General features: G+C 44.7%; 1 protein-coding gene across 3 annotated transcripts in view; it reads left to right on the top strand.

Moving 5' to 3' along the window:
* HMGCLL1 (3-hydroxy-3-methylglutaryl-CoA lyase like 1) overlaps positions 1-23,567 on the top strand; it is a 1,049,558-nt gene that overhangs the window by 1,025,374 nt on the left and 617 nt on the right. The gene's annotated exons all lie outside the window — the stretch shown is intronic.

The raw sequence follows: 23,567 nt of genomic DNA, 5'->3' as shown, positions 1-23,567 counted from the left end.
TAGCATGTGTCAGGCCTATGGATACTAAACCCTCTGTTGGTACCCTTGAATCTTGTTTGACACCTATTCATGTCGATAGGCCAAACCAATCAACCCTTCCAATTGGGAGCTGATGAAATGTTTGTACCATTCTGTATCATTGTAACCAGCACCTCCGCACTAATGAGTGTATCATTTGATATACCTTTAATAGGTTTGGGCAAGGGGATGCATGATGTTTTCAGGTCTTTAATTTTTGCAAACCCATAGCAGGTAGTCTGTTGCACTGTTCTTTTCAGGAATATTATCTGTAATGGAATGAGGCAGCCTCTAAATGAGGCCTCAGGTCCCTGAACCTGCCAATCTTTCGTCCCCCAGAAGGATTTTGTGTCTATTGTGTCCCTCCAAATTCTGAAACCTTGAATAGACAGTTGGGAGATGAATGGTGTTGAATATATAAGTTTGGTGTTTGTCGGCATCATTTTCTTCGCAGGTGGATTCGTCTGTACCAGCTTATAGTAGTATGACATTGGGTCTGATATATCAAACCCTGAAAAGTATGCAAATTTCTGTGCAAATGTGGCAGAACTACCTTTTGGTGGTGTCGGGCAATGTTCCCATTGATGGTAAGTGTTGACAATGCGTGGAACACTAGCACTGTGCAAAAAGTGATGCCCATAATGCTGGGTACAATACAGACTGTTGAAGTCAGGTATGTCTTCAAACAATTCCCTGTAAGAAAATTCAGCAGGTTGTTCTAAATCTGAGAGCATAATATTTACAGTCTCAATGTCCCAATCAACAGAGAGTGTACTGTTGGTAATGAAATCATTCAATGAAATTGTAAATACGTGTGGAATTTTCAAATGTTGAGTAGGACCAAACACATCATATGAAACCCTATCCCAAATTTTACCATCCGGTACTTGAACTGCTATACTGTTCACAAGGGACAAGTTTATTTGTTCATGGTGTTGTGTGATGACGTATGTGGTTTCAGGACCAATGATGACTCAAGATGTCAATAACTTAGACCGTGGCAGGCTTGCTTTCAGCTTTGCAACTTGTTCTCATAAAAATGTATGTTTAATTGTGCAACCTTTGAAATCTCTGAACCCATTCTGGCCCCAGTAATGAAGATATTCATTGTAGGACTGCACACAATAAAAATATTTGCACACTATCAGTGTGGGGAATTCCCGATCCATATATTGTAGTGCTAGTATCTGGGCTTTCAGCTCTGACAACTGTATTGTACAATCTCCTAGAGATTGCGTAGTTGTATTGCTGGGATGGAATTTACCATCCTGCATACGTCCCTTCACTATCGCACATGTTGCGCTATACTATAGCAGAACCATCAGTAAAAATGATAGAGGCAAGATTTAATGCAGGAGAGGATATTCTTGTTCGTATTGCATGAACGCTTGTATTTTTAATGTAGAATCGTATTTGTAATCTGCATATGTTGCATCTATATGTCTATTGTATCCATCGTGGATGCAGTGCTTTTGCATTTGGAATGCTCGCTTTGGTAACAGCTTCTAACGTTGGTACTGGGGTATAAATGACTAGGCATTTCCCCTGGGCTAGTGCCCTTTCTCTCACTACAGCAGTCTGTACTGCGATCAATATTTTTTCCATTGCCGCAAATCACATTTCAGCATTTATTTATAAATGTGATTTCTATGCTATTGGGACTGTCTCACCTTCACTAAAAGTGATATATAAATCAAATCAAATCAGGTGTTTGTTAAGAGCGACTACTCACCCGTAAGGGTTTCATGGCGCAGGGGGTGTGGCGGGGGTTTGCAGGTTCCAGTCCATCAAGAAGGGGGTCTGTCGAAGAGCCAGGTTTTGATGTTTCTTGCAAAGATAGGGAGCGATGTTATCTGTCTGAGGTGGAGAGGAAGGTCGTTCCAGGCACTGGTTGCGCGGAAGAAGAAAGAGCGGCCTCTCGATATGGTCTTTCTGGTGTGGGAGACCATGGTGTAGGAGAGTTGGACTGATCGTAGAGTCCTTTGGGGTGTGTGGAATTTGAGTCGGCTGTTCAGGTATGCTGGTCCCGTGTCGTGGAGGGCCTTGTGAGCGTGGGATAGCATCTTGAAGGTGACTCTAGCTTCGATGGGGGGCCAGTGGAGTATGCGCAGGTGCTGGGAGATGTGCCAGTGGCTTGGCATGTTGAGGACCAGGGTACGGCGGTATTTTGGATGTTCTGTAGCTTGCAGGTGAGGTTTTTGGTTATTCCGGCATAGAGTGTATTCCAGTAGTCGAGCCTGCTAGTGACCAGGGCGTGAGTGACGTTCTTTCGGTGTTTGAGGGGGATCCATTTGAAGGTCTTCATAGTAGGCGGATGGTGTGGAAGCAGGAGGACGAGATGGAGTTGATCTGGTGGTCCATTTTGAGCTCTGAGTCCAGGAGGATTCCCAGGTTGCGTGCATGGTCCGTGGGGGTGGGCGAGCTTCCAAAGGTGAGGGCCACCAGGTGTCATTCCAGGCATCTGGGTTTGGGCCCATGATGAGTACTTCCTTTTTGTTTGTGTTTAGTTGTAGGCAGCTGTTTTTCAACCATTTGGCAACGGCTTCCATGCCTTCTCGAAAGTTGTGTCTGGCGGTATTGGGTTCATTGGATTGGGAGATGATGAGTTGGGTGTCGTCTACGTATGACACAATGTCGAGTCTGTAGGTTCTGACGATGGGGGCGAGCTGAGCCATGTAGACGTTGGAGACTGTAGGGCTGAGGGAGGACCCCTGGGGCACTCCGCAGGTGGTAGGTGTAGGGTCTGAGAGAAAAGGGGGAGTCTGACCCACTGCGTTCTGCCATAGAGGAAGGAGGGGATCCAGTCAAGGGCCTTGTCTTGGATCCCTGCGTCATGGAGTCTGCATATTAGCGTGCGGTGAGAGACTGTGTTGAACGCCGATAAGAGGTCGAGGAGGATGAGGGCTTTTGTCCAGTAAGGTATGGATGTCGTCTGTTGCCGCAGGGAGGGCGGTTTCCGTACTGTGTTTTTTTCTGAAGCCGAATTAGGAGGAGTTGAGGATGGTGTGCACTTCGATGAATGTGGCGAACTGGCTGTTGATGGCTTTCTTGATGACTTGAAACAGGAGCAGGGAGATGGGTCTGTAGTTTTTGAGATTGGTGGGGTCTGCCGAGGGTTTCTTCAGGAGGGGGTTGTTCTCAGCGTGTTTCCAGTCGTTAGGGAACAAGGCGGTTTCCACGCAGCGGTTGATGGTGTGGCAGTGCATGGGTGTGATGGTGTTGACGGCTCTGTTGAAAATGTGGTGGGGGCATGGTTCCGTGGGGGCCCAGGTGCGGATTGACTTCATCGTCTTCATTATGTCTTCGGTGGAGAGGGCTGTACAGTTGAAAAAGAGGATGAGTTTGTCGCAGCGGTCTTGTGAGGGAGGGATGTCGGTGGACTCGCTGGTGAATTGGGCGAACTCCTTGATGATTTTGAAGAGTTCCTTGCTGTTGTGTGCATACGTGGTGATTCTGTCTTCAATCGCTTTTTTCCTCATTTTTCTGATGAGTTGGTGGTGGACGTTGGAGGCAGCTCTGAAGTTGTTGTGGGCTCCTGTGGATTTGGTGTTCCTCCAGGCCTTTTCGAGGTGGCGGCAAGTACGTCTGGAATCTCGAAATTCGGTGGAGTACCATCTAGCTTTCTTGGTGTGGGTGTTGTTGTTTTTCTTGAGGGGGGCTATGGTGTTGGTGCTGTCCGAGATCCATCTGTGCAGGGTTCGGGCTGCGGTGTTGGCGTCATCATTTTCCGCAATGGTTGGGGTGGAGTTAATGAAGGAGGAAGGAAGTTAACTGGTCGTTGGTGATTCTGGTCCAGTTTCTTCGTGGGAGCAGGTCCTGGTGTCTGTGGATGATGGCTGTTCTGAAGGTGAAGTGAACGCATCAATGGTCATGGGAGTTCGGTGGTGTCGCTGAAGGTGATGGAGTTTCCTGTTGTGAAGAGGGGGTTGAGGGTGTGTCCTGCTGAGTGCGTGGGTTCGGTCACAATCTGGCGGAGTCCAATGTTGTGGAGGTTGTCCAGGAAGTATGTGGTGCTGTGGTCCTCTTGGTTGTTTAGGTGGAAGTTGAGGTCTCCCAGTAGGGTGTAGTTGGTGGACGCGATGGCATGTGGGGAGATGATGTCCGTGAGGAGTTGGCAAAAGGTCTGCAGGGTCCAGGGGGTTGGTAGATAAGGGTTCCACGGAGGGAGGAGGTAGGGCTGGCCAGTATCTTGAATTTAAGGTGTTCCATAAGGTCTGTGGGCTCGTCTGGGAGTGTGCTCAGGGCGAAGGTGGATTTGTGGACGATGGCGATTCCTCCCCCAGGGCGGGTGGGGCGATCCTTCCGGGAGATCTTGTATCCTTGGGGAATGGTGATGGTGATGTCCGGTCCCGAGGTGGTATTAGTCCAGGTTTCAGTAAAAAATGCTACATCCGGGGTAGTGCTGTTGAGGAGGTCCCAGATTTCGGTTGCGTGTTTGTGGAGGGAACGGATGTTGAGGAGGGTGCATTGCAGGGTCTTCGGTTCAGTTGCGTTCTTATTTCGCTGGGTCAGTGGTCTTGGCGGTGCTGCAGGTGTGCCGGCAGTGGTGACAGCTGAAGGGTCCATGGGTGTCGGCTGGTGATGCTAGCTTGCAGTTGTTGTTGGGGCCTGCATTGAGAGTGTGGAGTGCAGCTGGGTCATAGCGTTGGCGGTGCAGAGATCCAGGGTTCCTGGCGCTGGCTACAGTCGGGTCGCGGACAGGCGCAGACGGGCTTGCCATTGGTGCCACAGCGGCACGGCTGCACAGCGGCCGCGCAGTAGCCGCCATTAAGTAGTGGTCAGGGAGGGCTGGACAGGTGGGAGGCAGGAGCGGGGAGGGGAGCTGGATTGGGATGGTCGCACTGGTCATGCTGGGGGAGGGGCCGTGGGAGCAGCAGTGGCGGGGAAACAGGGCTAAAAAAGGCAAAAGGAAAGGCAAAAAGAGAGAGAAAAGTGCAAATAAGGCTGCAAAAGTGCAAGAAAAGGTGGGGGAAAGACACAAAGGACACAGGAGAGTGAAAGGGGGAGATTGAGATGAGGGTAAAAAATGAGGTGGTCTCACGAGAAATGCGCATGCGCGGTCGCCCGCGCATGCGCATTAGATACACAAGACGGAAGCCATGAAGATAGCGAGCCCCGGGGACGCGGCGGGCAGCGGCGGGCAAGGTAAGTGCCTTTTAATTCTTTTACACTTTTAATTTAAAGTATTTAGGGAGGGCGGGAGGGAGGCCTGCGGTGCGTAGTGGGGCTACGCGGAGTGCGGAGGTGGGCGTAGTTTCTCGCCCACTTCACGTAGCTCCACGAAGCCCCACTACGCCCACTACGCCCAGGGTTAATCATGGTACGGCTGATATAAATGCAAAGATTCCTGCATGCCGAGTGTGTCTCTTCTTATTCCTTTATGGACATGTGAGGAATGTTTCTGATGTATTGGCCCCGTGAGTCCAGCGCTGTTTCAGAGACTGCACCATCTCACTAATCCCAGATCACTGTGTAGAGGGTCCCGGTTTGCCTGTGACGCTGGGCTCACCAGGAGATATAATAGAGATCATGAACAATGTGGCCCACTGAGTGATCATTATTTTGAACTACCAAGACCAGAATACATCTGTCTGACACTGATTGGTTGGCCCAGGTGATAGAGAGTCCAATAGTATAAAGGTGAACAGCTTGAATATTAACAACATGTTGCCGATTTCCCTAAGAAGAAGGTCAGGAGACCAAAACGCATGAGGAAGGCACGCATTGGTATCATGGTCTGGCTGATATAAATGCAAAGATTACTGAATGCTGAGTGTGTCTCTTCTTCCTTTGTGGACACATGAGGAATGTGTGTGTGTGTGTGTGTGTGTGTGTGTGTTCAAGAAACCGCTAGGGAAGAACCAGCTACTTTACATGATGGTTGAGAACAAAGGACCCCGTCTGTGCTTTGAGGATGACACCCCACAGGAGATGTCAGACCACTGCGTGTCGAAGATTCAGCATGCAGGACCCCATGTCATCTTGTAAGGAATACTTCTCTAATTTGCAGGGGGGAATAAAAGTCCTATATAATAGAGTGGTCACCCCAGGGTTTCTTCTAGAATTGATATGTTTTGAAAACAACCTGAAATGTTTTGAAAACAATCATGAATGTTTTTCCAAACACATGTGATCATGAACAGCTGGCCAAGGATGAAAAATGTGGTGACCCTTATACAGAATAATTATACGGTGCTGAGGACATGTTTATGTACATCAGGTATAGGAATTATGATAGAATATCGAGAACCTGTTGTCGAAGAGACAGGAGCAAGCTACTAGGTAAAAGGTCACCTGTTTAGAATCCTTATTGTTGTGTGGATGTAAATGTAAATGTAGCCGTACTTGTAAAGCGCACTGATACTCCTGAGTGTCCTGGCGCTGTACTCATACCGCTAGGGAACCCTTCCTGGTTTTTCCCCGTGAAATGTCCACTCCTGGGCATCCCCAGGGTGCAACCAGGCATCCCTAGCGCTGTAGGGGGCCGTTGTGGAGACTAAGCAAGCTATTTCCCAGAGTTGCAGCGTGGGGCCCATGTTTAGAGTAGGCACAGAGGCGAGAAATCAGGCCCGAGGAATTATGAGCCCAAGATCCGCCGAGACCAGCCAAGGCAGGAATTGAACCCTGGTCCCGGGCTAGACCTCTGCATCAGGGTCTGCCGCTCTAACCATTGAGCCACACTTCTCCATGGATGGATGGGACAAATGTATGTAATAGGGGTATACATGACAAGACTAGTCTAAAGGACATAACACTATCTGTACATTAATTTAAGCGCCAGGTGCTGTCCACTGCTAACTGGGCAGCTGGACCTTCCATACATGGGTGTGCCTTTTCTACCCCCATGGTTAAAAGGGGGCCAGCCATATGACTTCTGGAGAGCAGCCCCAGTCCCTCAGTTCAAGTGGAGTGCAGTTCCCAAATTAGTCTTTTCATAATGGAACTTCTTTTTTCTGATTCTACAATTTCAATTATGTTTAGAGAGCTGGTTGTAGGAAACTAGATTTATAATGCACACTACTAAATGATTGGTGACCACCTCTAGGCTCTAAGTCAATACCAAAATAATTCCCAGAACATACCCTGCCTAATTATATATCAGTTCCTGGTTGCTTTCCTGCAAACTGTCCCAGGGTACCCTTCTATGAGCTCTCCTAAGGGAACATTTTCCATGGTACAGAACACCTAACCTTCATACAGGCCTGTCATGTTGTTTTTTTTTACACATTTTATTGATTTTGTTTTATGTGACACCAACATCAAAAACAACACCAAGCTCAATCCAAGAAGACCACTATTAGAACACCCATTGGTACATGAAGTACAAGCAGAGTTATACACAGTAGCTAGTTTAACATACATCTTTGGAACAGTGGCAAGCATACACTTTACATCAGACAGCGTCTTCGGTCTCAACCAATTTGCTCCTTGTCCCAGGTCCACCCTCCGCCCCAGATTTGTGCATATTTCTGTGGGCTCCCCCGTGACCTATACACCAATTCTGCCTGTGCGGAGCAGGAGTCGATGCCTCTGCTTACTCATGTATGGATGGTGCCTGAACATCTGTCCAATGCCTGGCTGGGCCTCGCTTGACCACCATATATGCCATGGCGATCAGGAAGTGGGGTGGCTCTGGATTCGAGCACCGAGTCAATATCCATAGTTATATCCTTTGTATTGTAAAATCTCTTTCATTGGAAATCCTTTTCAACCATATCATATTGTTTAGTTATTTCATGTATATGTTCTTGATTGTGTTACCCTTAAAATGTGAGCCTTGTTTTAATAGAGTATACTAATAAAGTTTTGTATTGAACATTTTAATGATGGTACTTAGGGTTTAGTATCACTACCTGCTACTTATGGTCGAATAATGGCATTGACCAGTTTGTTGCCTAGAGAATCTCCTATATTCACAATCACATGTGCCCATCCTGTCAGACATTCCCCAGTGTGGAAACGCCAATCATATCCCACAGAGGAAACCCTATCAACCCTGCTGTCTCAACAAGCCACGCCCAGTTCCAGAGAGGGGTGGCCCAGTGAGGCACCTGTCATTTAAAAAGACAATTAATCGGTTCCCTGAATAGTTCTGGAAACATGGTTTCCCTGTGAGCACAGACCGAATGGCAGGGAGTTCTAATATAACTCCCAGTTCAATGGCCTTAGTGATAGTGGTCCCTGTTTAGATTAAACATGTGAGAAAGGCTAGGCGCTGCCAAGTCCTTCAGCTGTGGCCTATTGCTGTCTACTCCTAGCTCTCATATTCCAGGATAACTGAGCAGTGAATACACCTTTTAGCTTTCTGGTTCTGAGAAATAGCTCTAATATTTCTGAGCAGAGAGGTATTTTGCACCTCCCCGGAAGACTAATCCTTATCAGGATGACAGCCCTGCAGAACTGAATTAATTACAGTTAAAACTTTCATGCTGCTGAAATTAAAGATTTTGTTTCTAATGTTACAGTTCCACTATATGTAGTAAAGCTCTACCTTGGCCAATAAACTAAACTTTAACAAATAATCAAATACAATAACAATGAACTTTGTAGCATATTAATAATAATAATAATAATAATACTGAAGTGTATTTAGCGCAACAGCTACCTCTCATGGAGGTGTCCCGGCGCTTAGTGAGCAAGGGTGGCACAGTGTACCGAGTGAAGGCGGAGGTAGAGACAAGAAAGAAAGTTAGTGATTAAAGAGCCACATTTTTAACTGTTTCCTGAAACACAGCTCTGAGCTCGCATTGCGAAGTTCAAGTGGTAGGGCATACCACGATTTGGCTGTTCTGGCTGAGAACGTCCTCCCCCCAAGCCGAACTCTTGAGAAGCGTGAGACAAGGAGCAGATTTTACGTGTTTGAGCGCAGGGAGCGTGCCTGTTTGTAGCGGGGGTGTCTTAGTTTGAGATAGTGTGGGCACTTGCCCTGCAGAGTAGGCAAGTGTCAGGGCCTTAAACTCAATTTTGCTTGCCACTGGTAGCCAGTGCAGAGTGCGTAGGTTTTGGCGAGACATATTGTTTAAACGGTATGTGTTTAATCAGCCTTGCAGCCGCATTCTGCACCAATTGCAATCGCTGAATCGCGTACTTCGGTAAGCCTAGGTAAAGGCCATTGGCATAGTCCAGCCTAGATGTTACTGTGGCATGGACTACTAGTTTGCGGCAGTCTTCGGGTAGTAAATCCAGGAACTTTCTTAAGTTTCTTAGTTTATTTAGGCAGCCAGCCACTACTTGTTGAATGTGGGCAGAGAAAGAGAGGTCGTCATCCCATCTCACCCCAGATGTTTGGCACTAGTGCTAGGAGAAGGCTTGTGATTTGTGAAAATGTGATTTTTTATCACCAATAACCGCATTGCCTATACAGTGAAAATACCACTTTTTAGTTAGTCACCGTACAGATTCACTGTTTTTACTAATTAGCATGTCCAAATTGTATTCATTGAGCACCAAGCAAGCAACGTAGGATACTAAAATACTTTGTGATGATGGAGCTTTTCTGTATGTCAAAATTGATTCTTTCTACATATACAGTGCAAAGTGTATTAACCACCACCAGTCAGGTTACAATTTCAAGCCTAAAGCTTGCCTATTACAATGATTTATGTAAGCAGCCTAAATGTTCACTACAACCCACATTTGACAAATAACTGTCATACCGGTGCTCAGTGGTGCAATGAAATGCATGGAGGGGGCCCCCTCTTGAGTCAGTCAGGAGCTCTCACGATAGGGTACTGTGCTGAGGGGGCCCCCTAGCATTTGGTTTAAGATTTCCTATCCTGCGGAGAGTATGTTAATGCCACTGCTGCTGCTACATATCATGGCATTTAGACACGTTTACGCCACGTTTATGGGTCAGAGCACAAGCACTGGAATATTGCATGGCATTCTCATGGTGCCCAAACTAAAACTGCTAGCAAAATTTGATCAGAAATTGGGGGGCGGGGACACCAATAAATATGCTTTCATAGCAAGCTGAAAGCTGTATTGTATACAATCTAGGTAAAACTTGTGAATCATTTTCCCTTCAAGCCTTGAAAAATATCTAGGATCATAATGTGTCCATTAGGAGCAAATAATCTATTGGTTAGCATTAAATTAACAATGTTCTGACAATGTTTATGTAAATGATTTGCAAAGTAACTAAATACAGAATTATTGATTTATACTTGTCCTACAAAAGGATTGGCTTCCAATTTCTCAAAGGAAAGTAAGCAATAATTGGAGTTTGGATCTATTGAAAACTAGTGTTAAATTGCATCTTATAAAATTGAGAAAAGTGATTTTACACCTCACATTCAAGCTCAGACTCACTTTTTCTTTCATAAGAAGGATTTTGTGTTCATATTTTGTGGTCAGCCTTCTCCATCACAAAGTGACTGATTCTAAATATGTCTCATCTAGCATTATGTCTCCCAGTGCAAGCAGAAACTGTGAACTGTATGAAAATTCTAGGACCAGATGTAGAAAAATTAGGAATTATGATCCCCAAATTGCGATTCTTACTGAATCACATATAGGAAATTGCAATTTCTCATGTAGGGTCCAGATGTAGGAAGTATTTTACCGGTAGCAGATGGCCCATTGGGCCGTTTGCAACCAGTAAAAGGCATTTTGCTATGTACGGAAGGCAAATTGCAATTATGTAACTTGTTACCGAATCACATTTTGCTTTTGCTATTCGGTATTAAGAAGGGGCTTTGTTTAGGGCACCCCTTCCTAATACCGAACACACTGGTATGTATGAATGTTTAGCAACCGGAAATGCAGTCTGGAAACATTTGCAGATATCACCAACTTATAGTTGGTGGTAACCCATTCGCAAATCGGAAATGGTCCCCAGGTGACCTCTTCCCTTTTGTGAATGTGGGCACCAACTATTTTTAAGTGCAGGCGGTTGTCCCATGGACCACTGCCTACTGCTAAAAAAAAAAGTTGGCATTTCATTTTTATTTTTGAAATGGATCCCGTTTTCCATTAAGGAAAATGGGCTGCATTACAAAAAATGTAATTGCTTTATTTAAAAAGCAATCACAAACATGGTGGTCTGCTGACCCCAGCAGGCCACCATCCCGTGATTGTATCCATTCACAATGGTTCGCAAATTGCGACCTACCTCATTACTATTAAAGAGGCAGGTCCATTTGCGACCCACTGCCAATTGCTAAAAGTGTCAAACACACTGTTGTACATCGCAGTTTGTGATTTCTTAATAGCGAATCAATAGAAATAAATATTAGGAAATCAGAAACATGCAATTTCCTACATCTGGCCCTTAAAAATAGCAATTCCTAGTAGGGTTGCAAATCAACCTACCTCATAAATATTAATGATGTAGGTCACAATTTGTGACTCACTAGGAATTGCTGCCTTCACAGGAATGGTGACCTGCTGGGGTCAGCAGACCACCATGTCTGATTGCTTTTAAGCGTAGCATTTTTGTAAATGCAGCCCTTTTTCCTTGAAGGAAAATGGGATGTGGTTAAAAAATTAATGAAATATTTAGGTTGCTTTCTTTAACCGCATCAATGCGGCGGCTTTTCCCGCTGTACGCGGCAATTTTGAAATTACCGCGTTACATGACGAGCTCAGCTCGTCATGAGCGCACGGCAGGTTACGCTCATGACGAGCTGAGCTCGTCATCAGCCCCGAAGGGGTTAAAAGTAGATAGTGGTCCTTTGGGTACCCCATCCCATTTGTGAAATTCACAAAATAGTGTCTTAGATGGAGTGTTTTTCATGCGATTTTTAGTTTTAAAATTACAAAAAACAGCAAGGTGGATTTTGTTAGTGAAACAGCTTCCCATTTTTGTCCTGTTACAATGTATTGTAGAGAATGACAATATTTGTGGGTCACAAAAATGAGTATATAGAAATGATGAAAACCGATTGTAGTCACAATTGTTGCAGCGGAAGTCTTAATACTACACTTTCTGACATAACCTCAATACTCCTACTGGGCTCATATTGGTAGTATTTTTTACTCAGATTCAATATTTCACCTCAGAGGGGATGGTACTCTGATGGACAGAACTTCACCTCAGAGGCAATGGTCCTATGATGGACCTTTCTCTTTCAAAGGCAGTGGTGAGGAAACAGGATGTTCAAGTATCAGATACGCAAAGAGGACCATTATTTGGTAGCGAACTCACAAATTGGTAATCAGGTTCAAGTAAATCACACGTAACACCATGATATAGAAAAAAATAATGGCAATTGGTAGACCGAACCTCCTAAAGACGTTTAGTCTAACAAGAATCATGCACACCGAAATCCCTGCTGTGGCTACACAGAACAAGAGCAAAACAACCTGATGTTCTCAAAAAAAATCTATGATGATCTTCATTATACATCTAGTATCAGCACAGTTCTACGGAAACAACATGAGACACTATATGACTCAGACAACTTTAGAGAAATTGGTTATTGTATTAAGGATCCAAAATCAGTGCACGTAAGTAACATTTTAAGAAGTTCAGCCATATATCTAAAAGTTCGAAATATAAAATCACATATCTTGTTGAAATAATATATCCCTAAATTCAAAAGATTCATATAAGGATGGAGTTTTGTCAACGATACAATTTCTTTCACCAATAAGGCAAAAGGTCTGTCCTCGGAAAGACTCTTAGCATTGGCAAAGGGGTCAAGTTAAAGTCCAATGGGAATGGGCAAGGGGGGGTGGAGCATAAGTCAAGAAAGTTCTAGTCTGGTATCTCACCAAGCTGATCCATATCATCCCACAGGCATGTTCATCAGCAAGGACAAAAAGCATAATGGCATAATAAAGAAAGTTTGACAGGCAGGTAGGTAGGGGGCAGGGGGAAGTGTCAAGAGGCAGACAGAGCTTAGACATAAGCTCTCCTCAAAAGGTGCAAAAACATCTCGCCACTCCTCCACCTAAACAGTGAAGTTTTAAAGTACATATTTGTCATCATGACATCAATGGTTGGTCCACAAAGGTCTGATCATTATGTGATCATCTTTCCCTCTCTCCCGGTACAAATTGTTACTCTGGCATATTTGCCCACATATGTCATGAGAAATTAATATCCTTCCATCCTCACAGGTCAGTTGGCAAAGAGCTTGTCCATCTTGTTACTTTCTGTGAATAATGGGGATATGTCTCTTTCCCACCATTCATACAAAGGGGTAAATAGCAGCATTTGCTATCATTAATAATGTCACATGAACCAAAAACAAAGAAAGCAAGATTTTAAGAAGCATATCAAGTCAATTGCAGAAGGCTATGAAATAATGCAGCCTAAAGAAAAGAGCAACTCAATGTGTATAAAGTCAATATTTCATTTTTTTATATAATTAACTGCTATTTAAGTTTAAGCTATAATGCCAAATAGTCTCACTTTAGTGACCATAATCCTGTAATCCTGGCATTGGATAGGGGATGTGGCCTAAAGGGGAAACCGGTAAAGTCAGGGGGTGAATCCTGTTTGAAAGTAACAAACCAAGGACGGAGGTTGAGGTGGGCGAAAGTACTCCCGGACCTCTTTTACCTGAATCTCTGATGAGAGTTGGAGATGAGTTTGCACCCTATCTTGATAATTCCAAAGAGGGGCAGGAGGTTCTTATGGCCTTTGAAGGCATTTGTGCACAGGTAGCATCAGACCTGACCGTACCGTTAAAACCTAGGCTCACTATAGGAGATAAATGGTTTGATAGGAACTGCTCTGAAGCACATCGTAAATTGTTAACAGAATTAAAGAGGGCTCCATGAGATTGTGTCAATATAGCTAGGTTACGTAAAGAGTACAAGCTTGCACTTTCAACGCGTAAGAAGGAGATTTAAGAAGATGCATGGTGCGCTCTGCTATCAGTAAAGGTGATAAAAGATAGCTCTAGCTTTTGGGCCATTGTCAACAAACCTTTTTTTAGTGGGACAGAGAACACCCCCATTGAATGTAACATCACGGAAGACCAATGGCTTTCTCACTTTGAAGCTATATATGAGGCCACTAATAGCCAGAAATTGCCAATAAGTTGTGATTCCAGAAGGGGCTCCCACAAAATAGTCTTTAATGAAGTTGAAGTGGAATTGGCAATTATACAAATAAGTAGCAATAAGGCTCCCGGCCCAGACGGCATCCCGGCGGATTTATACAAACAAAATCCACATTTTTGGGCTAAAATATCGACAAATATTTCTAATGTGTCAAGCCGTCAGGGTTTTCCGCCATCTTGGCCGTCCTTCACTATTCTGATTTTTAAAAAGGGACAGAGAGGGGACCCTCAGTGTTATAGGCTAATCTCAATGATTGACTCTGCAGAGAGTGATTTTAAAGAAATTAACGGATTGGCTAGACGAAAATGAGGTTTTATCTAATTTACAGTATGGTTTTAGAAGTTGTAGGGGTACTATGGATCAGTATCTTAATCTATATTTACTAGCAGGTAAATACACTATAGCTAAAGCAGGGACGCTTCAGCTGGCTTTTATGGATCTGTCATCGGCTTTCGACCTGGTAAATAGGTCCAAGCTCCATCACATCCTGTTAGATGTGGACATTGATCCTAGTTTAGTCTACTTCTTGGTCGACCTACACAGGGATCTCACCACAAGAGTGAGGGTCAACCAAGAAGGAAAATGCACAAGACACTTTACATCGGGCAGAGGTGTCCACCAAGGATGTTTTTTAGCACCACTACTTTTTACTTTGTATACTAATAATCTGGGCAAGTTTTTAGAAATGCCTAGTCTGGACATACCTAGGGTAGGGGACAGGTTCATTCCGGTGCTCCTCTACACGGGTGACGTCGTCCTATTGGCCAGTACAGCTATAGGGCTCCAAAGGCTTTTAGATTCGTTTGGGGCCTCTGGACTTAGCGATAAATATAACTAAATCTCATGTAATGAATATGGGTCGGAAACCCTAAAAAAACAAAAACTTTTCTTTGTGAAACTGTAGAATTGACTAAGGTGACCTCTTTCAAGTATCTAGGAGTACTTTTTAATGAGAAGGGTTCCTGGGTAGCTCAACAGAAAGTTAAAGCAAATGCGATGGCTAGGTCAATGGCCGCATAATATCTATAAATCTAAATGTATAGCAATTGCATTGTATGGCTTGGCAATATGGGTATATAAACCGATGGAGGAGATACAAATAATTGAAAATAAATTCCAACGCTCCCTCCTGTCTGTACCCTAATCCACACCCACTTTTTCAATTCACCAGGAACTAGGGGTTGGCTATGTGACAGACAGGATGAGGCAGGTTCCGGTGCTCTGCTGGCTTAAAACCTGGCTTAACCCCCAATTAACACTGAACCGTAAGATAATTAAAGATTGTGTCACCCTGGACCAAGCAAACAAAATTCCATGGCTGAATTATGTCAAGAATATCTTAACTAAGCTTGGACTTGAAGACCTTTTCAATTCTCCGGATAAAGTAACTAAAGATGATTTGGCATGGGTAAAAATACACTTATTGGATTGGATGAAGGTAGAGAGGGAGGAGATTGAATTAACGAAACCTACGGTTAAAATTCATTTCCTGTTAAAAACTATCCCTGAGATTGGGATTGTTACTAAACCATTTCTCCGCCTGCTTCTAACGATATTCCTTTTTAACTTAATTCATTTTTACCTGGAAAATTCACAAGGCTTGAGCAGGACGTGGGATTTATGTCCCTGTACCTGTGATAACGTTTTGATACAGGACACAATGCACTTTATTATGTTTTTTGATCATTATTGCAATATCCACAAGAGGTTGTTAGTCCCAATCTTAAAAGGGAAAGGCTTTATTCAGGTTAAACCCGATCTATTGTACTTACAAAAGCTTAATGATCCATGGGAGATTTTTAATATTGCGCGCTTTCTTGTCGCAGCAGTGAGACTTAGAAAAGGCCGGCACCCCATGATGGTATTGAATACTGTAAAGTCCATGTTACTACTATTTAATACTTGCATTTTTGTCACTAAACTATTTTTATTGTAATGTTGTATTGCCCTTATTGTTTTAACCATACCAAAACTTTATGCAATACATGAACTTTGTCTTATTCCCTACCTAATTTTTCTTAAATCGCCCTATTATTGAAGAATCGGTTATGAAATTTTATTTTGTAATCTATGGGGCAGATTTATGATAACTGGCGCATCCCCAGGGATGCGCCAGTTATTTTGCGCCGCTGCTCCGCCACCCATGGTGCGCCGCATTTACAATGCGGCACACCATGGGGCAAAAACGGCACAGATGCGTGACGCATCTGTGCCGTAAAGGTGGCGCATTGCTGGAGTTGCATCGCAAGCGCGACGCAGCTCCAGCAAGGCTCGGGGGTGCCCCATCTTTACAATGCTGCGTCAAGACCTACGCCTGCTTCAAGCAGGCACAGGGTTTTGACGCAGCATTGGCCTGAAAGTGACTGAGTGAAATCTTATAGATTTCACTCAGCCACTTTTGCAAGGCGCACCTGCCCCGGAATTCCCACCCTGCGCCGGAATGCCCACAAGTGGCGCAGGGCTTTACAACGTGACGCATCTGCCTAGATGCGTCACGTTGTAAATGGGTCGTAGGGATGCGCCACGTTTACGCCGCAGTTGCGTGACGCAAACGTGGCGCATTCCCATCATAAATCTGCCCCTATGTCTTTTACTGTGTAACGTATATGTTTCATGTAATGTATTGTGATTTATTGTGTGGTACTTTTATGGTTTTCAGTATCCAAATAAAGTGGCTTAAACCAGAACTGCTATTTAAGTTTAAGCATAATGAAATGAATCAAATATCATACAAAGGTTTTAGTAAAATAGAAATATTCAACTTCATGTATGGCCTACTGCAACTATTTCAGAAAAGTAGCAACAAGTAAATCAATTCTAAAAATGAATAAAAGAAAATCATTCTTGAACGCAAATGTTCTTCATTCTATAAGGCACTTATACTGACATTTTCAAACATCTACTATGTTTAGTTTAGGAATTGCACCAAAGTCGGTTTTGTTAGCACACTCTGCAATGAAGTTAATAGCAATGCTAAGTTATCAAATTATATGACTTCTCTCGTTAATACTATAATTAATTAGTTACTTAAACCTCTTAAATTCATGAATTGATTAATTCTACTGTTTCTATCGAGTCAAGCCCTGGAAAATCAACGTTCTCTAAGTTTCAGTGTCGTTTTTCTAGACATGTGCAAAGTTCAAATGAATTTTTATTGATGAGCTATTTTTAAGGTGTTGTGCAATGCAAGATCAGTTCTTATGCTGCATCCTAATGTAAATCATTTAATTATGGTATCATATTAATGTTAGGCATTGTGACAGATGCATTCTGAGGTGATATCAGTCTGAGAACAATTATGATTCTCTGCTGAGACGAATGATGAATGATGTTTGTGAGAAAACATTTTTCGCTTATAATTTTCTCATCGAAATTATGGTAAGTGTTCCATTTGATTTTTTCTTTTTCGTGCTTCCTTTTGTCCCTGGTTCCATCTCTGTTCATAAACAATAATTACCAAACCTATTCAGAAATGTATTTTATATCAATAGAAATGTTGCTCTGTCTACCTTAAAAACAACTACATTCAATGAGAATTAAATAGAACATGTTTTAAAATAGGTAACTTTCTAAATCAAACAGAAAATTGATTCTTCAATGTTTCAACACAATAAGAGCCATCAGGGACTTACACAGTGTTAACAGACTTTTAGCAAATTAAATATATAATACGAAAAATGGAAAGGATTGTTTTGAGGGTCTCTTTTACTTGAGGAATTTGTAGCACCAGAGATGAGAACTATTTTGTGTTCATAGTCAGCCTTCTGCACAACAAAATGACTGGTTCTAAAGATGTCTTCTCCAGCATTGTGTCTCCCAGTGCAAGCACAAACTGTAAATTATGTGAACATTCTAGAGCCAGGTGTACAAAAATTTGAAATTGTGGTTTCTAAATTGTGATTCTTACTGAATCACAATTAGGAAATTGCAATTCCTTATGTGCTAAGAACTTATTCTTAAAATAGCGATTCTTAGTGGGGTTGCAAATCGAACTACCTCATGAATATTAATGAGGTAGCCTCAAAAAAACGGAGGATCCCCTTATGACGGATGTCAGGGAGGGGGAATTAAACATGTATCAAGAAAATCCCTGTTGTACGTAGCAGCCTCTAATTGCTGAGGGAAACTATCCCTGAGGGGTTTCTACACAATTCAAGGGGTGGTCCAAACGACAATCCAATATAGGCAAGCAACAGAAATGCACTATAATTAAGTAATGGGCACATACAACCGAATAAAAATGAATCTCGAAATGTATTCAAGCCTCCCAACTGGGTTACAATCTAAAACAGAATTAAAACCAACTAAAAACCTTTTTTAAAAGGTAACACAATAAATCAATTACAATCAAAGTTTCCAAAAAAGTCGACCCGGCGTTTCGGTGCCATTCAGTCTTTGCACCTTCATCAGGACAAAATTTTTTTGGGGCGTATCTATAAATTAAATAACTGAGATTTAGTGCCATTATATGTCTTTCTTTTTACTACAACAAAGCTTGCTCACTTTCTTTAGGGCTATTCACATCCCCTTAAGGCTACCTGTCCCCATTCGTAGAGACTCCGTGTCACCTGTGCAGTTTTATTGTTCCCCACATTTCTACACCTTTTCACTATGTGGTTATTAGTGAATAAGTTCAGTTACCTGTGTTTTGATTACAAAATAAAGCTTATCAATTGCTTCAAGTCGTTGTCTTGTAGTGGACTTTGTTCTGATGATTGTCACACATTTTAAAGCTACAGGAAGTATAAAAAGATGTATTATAACAACAGAGTCCTGTGTTTGCTATAGTGTCAAATATATATTATTTGTATGTTAGTGATTTTAGTACTCTCAATGGACCGTTTACCTTATATTTTGAGCCTCAGCGCTTTCTCATTGCACGGAGGAACCACAATGAGAAAGCGCTGAGGCTCAAAATATAACAACTCTGTTGTTATAATACATCTTTTTATACTTCCTGTAGCTTTTAAATGTGTGACAATCATCAGAACAAAGTCCACTACAAGACAACGACTTGAAGCAATTGATAAGCTTTATTTTTTAGTCAAAACACAGGTAACTGAACCTATTCAGTATTAACCACATAGTGAAAAGGTGTAGAAATGTGGGGAACAATAAAACTGCACAGGTGACACGGAGTCTCTACGAATGGGTACAGGTAGCCTTAAGGGGATGTGAATAGACCTAAAGAAAGTGAGCAAGCTTTGTTGTAGTAAAAAGAAAGACATATAATGGCACTAAATCTCTGTTATTTAATTTATAGATACGCCCAAAAAAATTTTGTCCTGATGAAGGTGCAAAGACTGAATGGCACCGAAACGCCGCGTCGACTTTTTTGGAAACTTTGATTGTAATTGATTTATTGTGTTACCTTTTAAAAAAGGTTTCTAGTTGGTTTTAATTCTGTTTTAGATTGTAACCCAGTTGGGAGGCTTGAATAAATTTCGAGATTAATTTCTATTCGGTTGTATGTGCCCATTACTTAATTATAGTGCATTTCTGTTGCTTGCCTATATTGGATTGTCGTTTGGACCACCCCTTGAATTGTGTAGAAACCCCTCAGGGATAGTTTCCCTAAGCAATTAGAGGCTGCTACGTACAACAGGGATTTTCTTGATACAATATTAATGAGGTAGGTCATCATTTGTGACCCAATAGGATTTGCTACCCTCTCAGGGATGGTGGCCTGCTGGGGTCAGCAGACCACCATGTCTGTGATTGCTTTTAAATAAAGCTCCTTTGAGGAAGTGGTAAAATATAAATGGTTTACAATCAGAATTTGGTCGCAAAACATGAATATATACCACTCCAATTCGGCATTTGGAAGGGGGCAGCCGGTAGTGGGAGTACCGGCCGGGCAGTGACGTGGGGAGGTGCAGGGTGGGGGGTAGTAATGTATGGATTACGGACTTTAACAGGTAAGTAAACATAAAAATAAATAAAACGTATTTTGTTGCTTGCACTGCATCACCAAATGCGATGCAGTGCGCGCATCGAAATTCGTTTTATTTATTTATATGTTTACTTACCTGTTAAACTCTGTAATCCATACATTACTACCGCCAACCCTGCCCCTCACTCTCCCCATGTCACCGCCCGGCCGGTACTCCCACTACCGACCGCGGCTGGAAGGGGGCCCTAAACACACCCTTTTAAAAGACCAGTTCATAAAGCCAAATTGCAATTCGATAACAAGTTATCAAATTGCAATTTGGCTTTTTCACATTAAAAAATGCTTTTTTGCATTCACAAATGGCTTGATCTCCAATTAAACTTTTTACATATGCCCCCCAGTCCTTTTTTAGAATTGTGATCTTCTTGGGCATGAAGGTGCAGTCATTTGTGGGTTTATGCTATAATGCATTTTGCTTCAGGTATTAGCTATGGCTCTATTTGCTAGAGGTCGACCAACTGGGCGTTATTTAAAAGGCTGCATTTTGGTTGTTCACAGCTGTCAAACAGCTGGTCTTTCAAATTGCCTTATGTGAATCTATTATCCCCAGGTACCTTATGTCCTTGTCCAATTCATTCACAAAGTGGACATAACCATCTCCCAACAGAGAAAAAGACCAGAGGAATGCTGGGACCTTAACCCTGTCTCTTCCACTGGCAGTACATAATCAGCACTCACCCAGCAGTCTGCCTGTTCTTTTTTTCTGTCTGGCGACAGAATTGTACCTGGATGCTGGTGCTGCTCCTGCTGGGCTGGAGTGATGTTTCTTCTCCTCTCCTCGTCTTGCTGCCTGGCTGTGCTGGCGGTGAGTCTTCTGGCCTGCCTCCCAGCCTTCTGGGCTTGCTGGGTGGCTTGATTATTCCCAGCCGGCTCTGGATTGCCGGACGGCCCTTTCTGGCTTGCGCTCTGACCTCCCGGTTACTTCCGGTTTGCTGGGAATGTTTTCCTGTGGCCTGGCCGGGTGGAAGACGCCTGCTGCATTTGGAGTTTTCTTCCCTGCCCTGGCCTGAGCCTGGTGGATGCCTTGGGCTGGCGTGAGGGGAGGGTGACCTTGTTCCTGTCTGGCCTGGTGGTTTACCTGCCACCCCCAGTGAGTTCCGCTTATCGGTGTCTCTTTTTCTCTTTTTGTTGTGCCCTTTTGTAGTCATGCTGTTTGGAGGGGGTGCCTGTGCTTGTCTGTTTCCCCTCTGCTGGTCTTTGCCTGTGTCGGCCAGTTCCTGCCTCTTTGGCCTTCGGTCTTTGTGCAGTTGGTATTTTATGTTCTTTTGTGCTGGCTCATCCTGATGCCTGTGCTTGGGGGTGCCTGTCTTGTCAGGTTCTGTGACAGTGGGAGTGTGGGCAGTGGCTTCTTCTTCTTCTTCTGGGCCCCTCTTCCGCTTCTGCTTTGGGGGGGCTGCTTCTTCTGTGTCATGCAATGGTTCTTGTTGCTGCTTGGCTTGCTCCAGCTTCCTCCTCTGTGTGCTCTCTGCGGGCACAGTGGCGTGGGGCACCGGGCACAGGGCTGTTCTCTGTTTCCCTTCTCTCTAGGTGTCCTCGCCGGGCCCGGGTGGTCTCACTGGTGTGCCATTTCCTTGGCTCTGGTTCCGCCGTGTTCTCTTGCTTCCCATGTGGGGTCCTGTGTTTGGCCTCTTGGTTGGTGGTTAATTTCCCTGCTGGTCCCCACTGCCTTTTGTTCGGGTCTGTGTTTCCTTCAGTTGGCTGTTTACCTGTGCTGTGTTGCCCATCTGGGTGCTTTCTGCTTCTGGCCTGGGGCCTTCCCCCTGTGCACACCGGCTCTTGTCTGCTCAATAAAGTCTGGCGCTGTTGAGCCTGGTTCGTTACTGGTCGGGTTCTCCTAAGGCTTGGTTCCTCTGTGGATTTCTGTCTGCCCCTGCCTTGTGCTGGTGGTTCTCTTTGGCTGGGGTGGGGTGCATCTTCCCCCATTGCCCCAGCATTCCTGCTTCTTTGGCCCTTCTTGTAGCCTGCGGCCTTTCCCCACTGTTTACCCTGGGTGCGGGGCTGGCTCTGGCTTTGTAATTGCCTGTGTGGGGTGCCCTGGTGTTGTGGGCATCTTGTTCGGGCTGTCCTGCGGCTGTTGGGATCCCCGGCCCTTCCTTGCTGTGTTTTGGTTCCCCTGTAATACACCACTGGGGGTGTTCTTTTTTCTTTCCCCCTTGTGTGGTTGGCAGTCCCGGGGCTATGCTCCGGTCGCTCCTTTGCCGGCTTGCTGCAGGTTTGGCTTGGCCTCCAGCTGCGCCGCCTTGGTTTCACCTGCTCCTCTCCGGTCTGTGTATTGGCTGGTTCAGGCCTGGTTGCGGACTGATAGGGTGTCTGCCTGGGTCTTGTAGTGCTCACTGCCCTGTTTTGCCCGGGCACCGGGCTGTGTGGTGTATCTCTGTTGGGGCCAGCTGTGCCTCCTTGGTTTCCACGGCTGTGGTGTGGTTTTGTGGCAGCTCTAGGGTGTATTTGCTTTGCGTCCCCGGTCCCTTTTCCTGATGGCGGGGTCCTGGCTTGTGTGCTCCTTGCCTGTTGGTTGGCTAGTCCCTCTGCTGTTGGGTCCTGGTTCTTACGAGTTTGGGGTTTTCCTACTCCTGTGGTCGTGTGGTTCACTCTGGGCCTGTCTTTGCCTGCCCGCCCCTGTCTTCCCTACATGCCCCTACATGCCACCTGTGGTCCTGCTCCCAGGTGTGGCTGTCTGTAGGTCGACCCCCCGTGTTTGGGTGCAGTCCTGTGATGTTTCACTTGCCACTCTGGGGGCCTGCCCGGCTTGCTGCTGGTTGTCCGGGGTCGGGTGCTGGGGTTTCGGACTTGTACCTCTGGCTTCTCTGCTCCCTCCGGTTCCCGGTCTGTTGCTTCTGCCGGCGGCTCTGTTTTTTTTCCTTTGGCTGTTGCCTCTGTTTGGTTTTTGTCTGGCCTGTTGGGGCGTCCTCTTCTCTGGTGCACTGTAGTCCAGGGTGTTGGTTGCTTTGGTGCCTGTTTCCCTTCTGGGGCTTTGCCTTTGGGGTCTCTTTGGGGTGCCTCCTTTCGGCTTCTTTTTTGGCCTGGTCGCCTTTTTTGGTGTGTTCTCCGTTTGGCGGGATGGGATTACCCCTTTGGTTGCCCTAGGTACTCTGTTTCCGGTTCTCTGGTTGGGTGCCTTCTGTTTTACTTGGTCCCGGTTTCCAGTCCTTGGTTGTGTCTCGGCTGGCCTCCTCTGGCTTGCTGGCCAGTTGGACCACTGGGGGTCTTCTGCTACTTCGTATGGCCTCCTCGCTGTCCTTAGGTAGTGGGTGGCCTCTGTTGGTTTTTTGTTTGGTGTGTTCTCCCGCTTCCTTGTTCACTTAGCGGGGGACTCCTGGTGTGTGTTGGCTGCCCTCTTGGGGGTTGTCCTCTTCTTCGGCGTGGTCGTCTCCCGTTTGTTTTGGTGGATGTGTCCCTGGTTTGGTGGGGTGTTTTCCTGTTAGGGTGCGCTGATGGTTGTTCCCTGTGGTTTTCCCTTTTTCTTCCCTTGGGATGCTGCCTTTGGTGTGGTTTTCTTAGTGTGCTTACTGGTTTGGAAGGCCGGGTTTTCGGCTTTGATGTACTCCACTTTGTGAATGTATGGGACGAGGACATAAGAGAC

The sequence above is a fragment of the Lissotriton helveticus genome, chromosome 6 (assembly GCF_964261635.1).
Source record: "Lissotriton helveticus chromosome 6, aLisHel1.1, whole genome shotgun sequence".
Taxonomy (NCBI): Eukaryota; Metazoa; Chordata; class Amphibia; order Caudata; family Salamandridae; genus Lissotriton; species Lissotriton helveticus.
The sequence above is the reverse complement of the archived record's forward strand: the minus strand, read 5'-3'. Positions and strand labels throughout refer to the sequence as shown.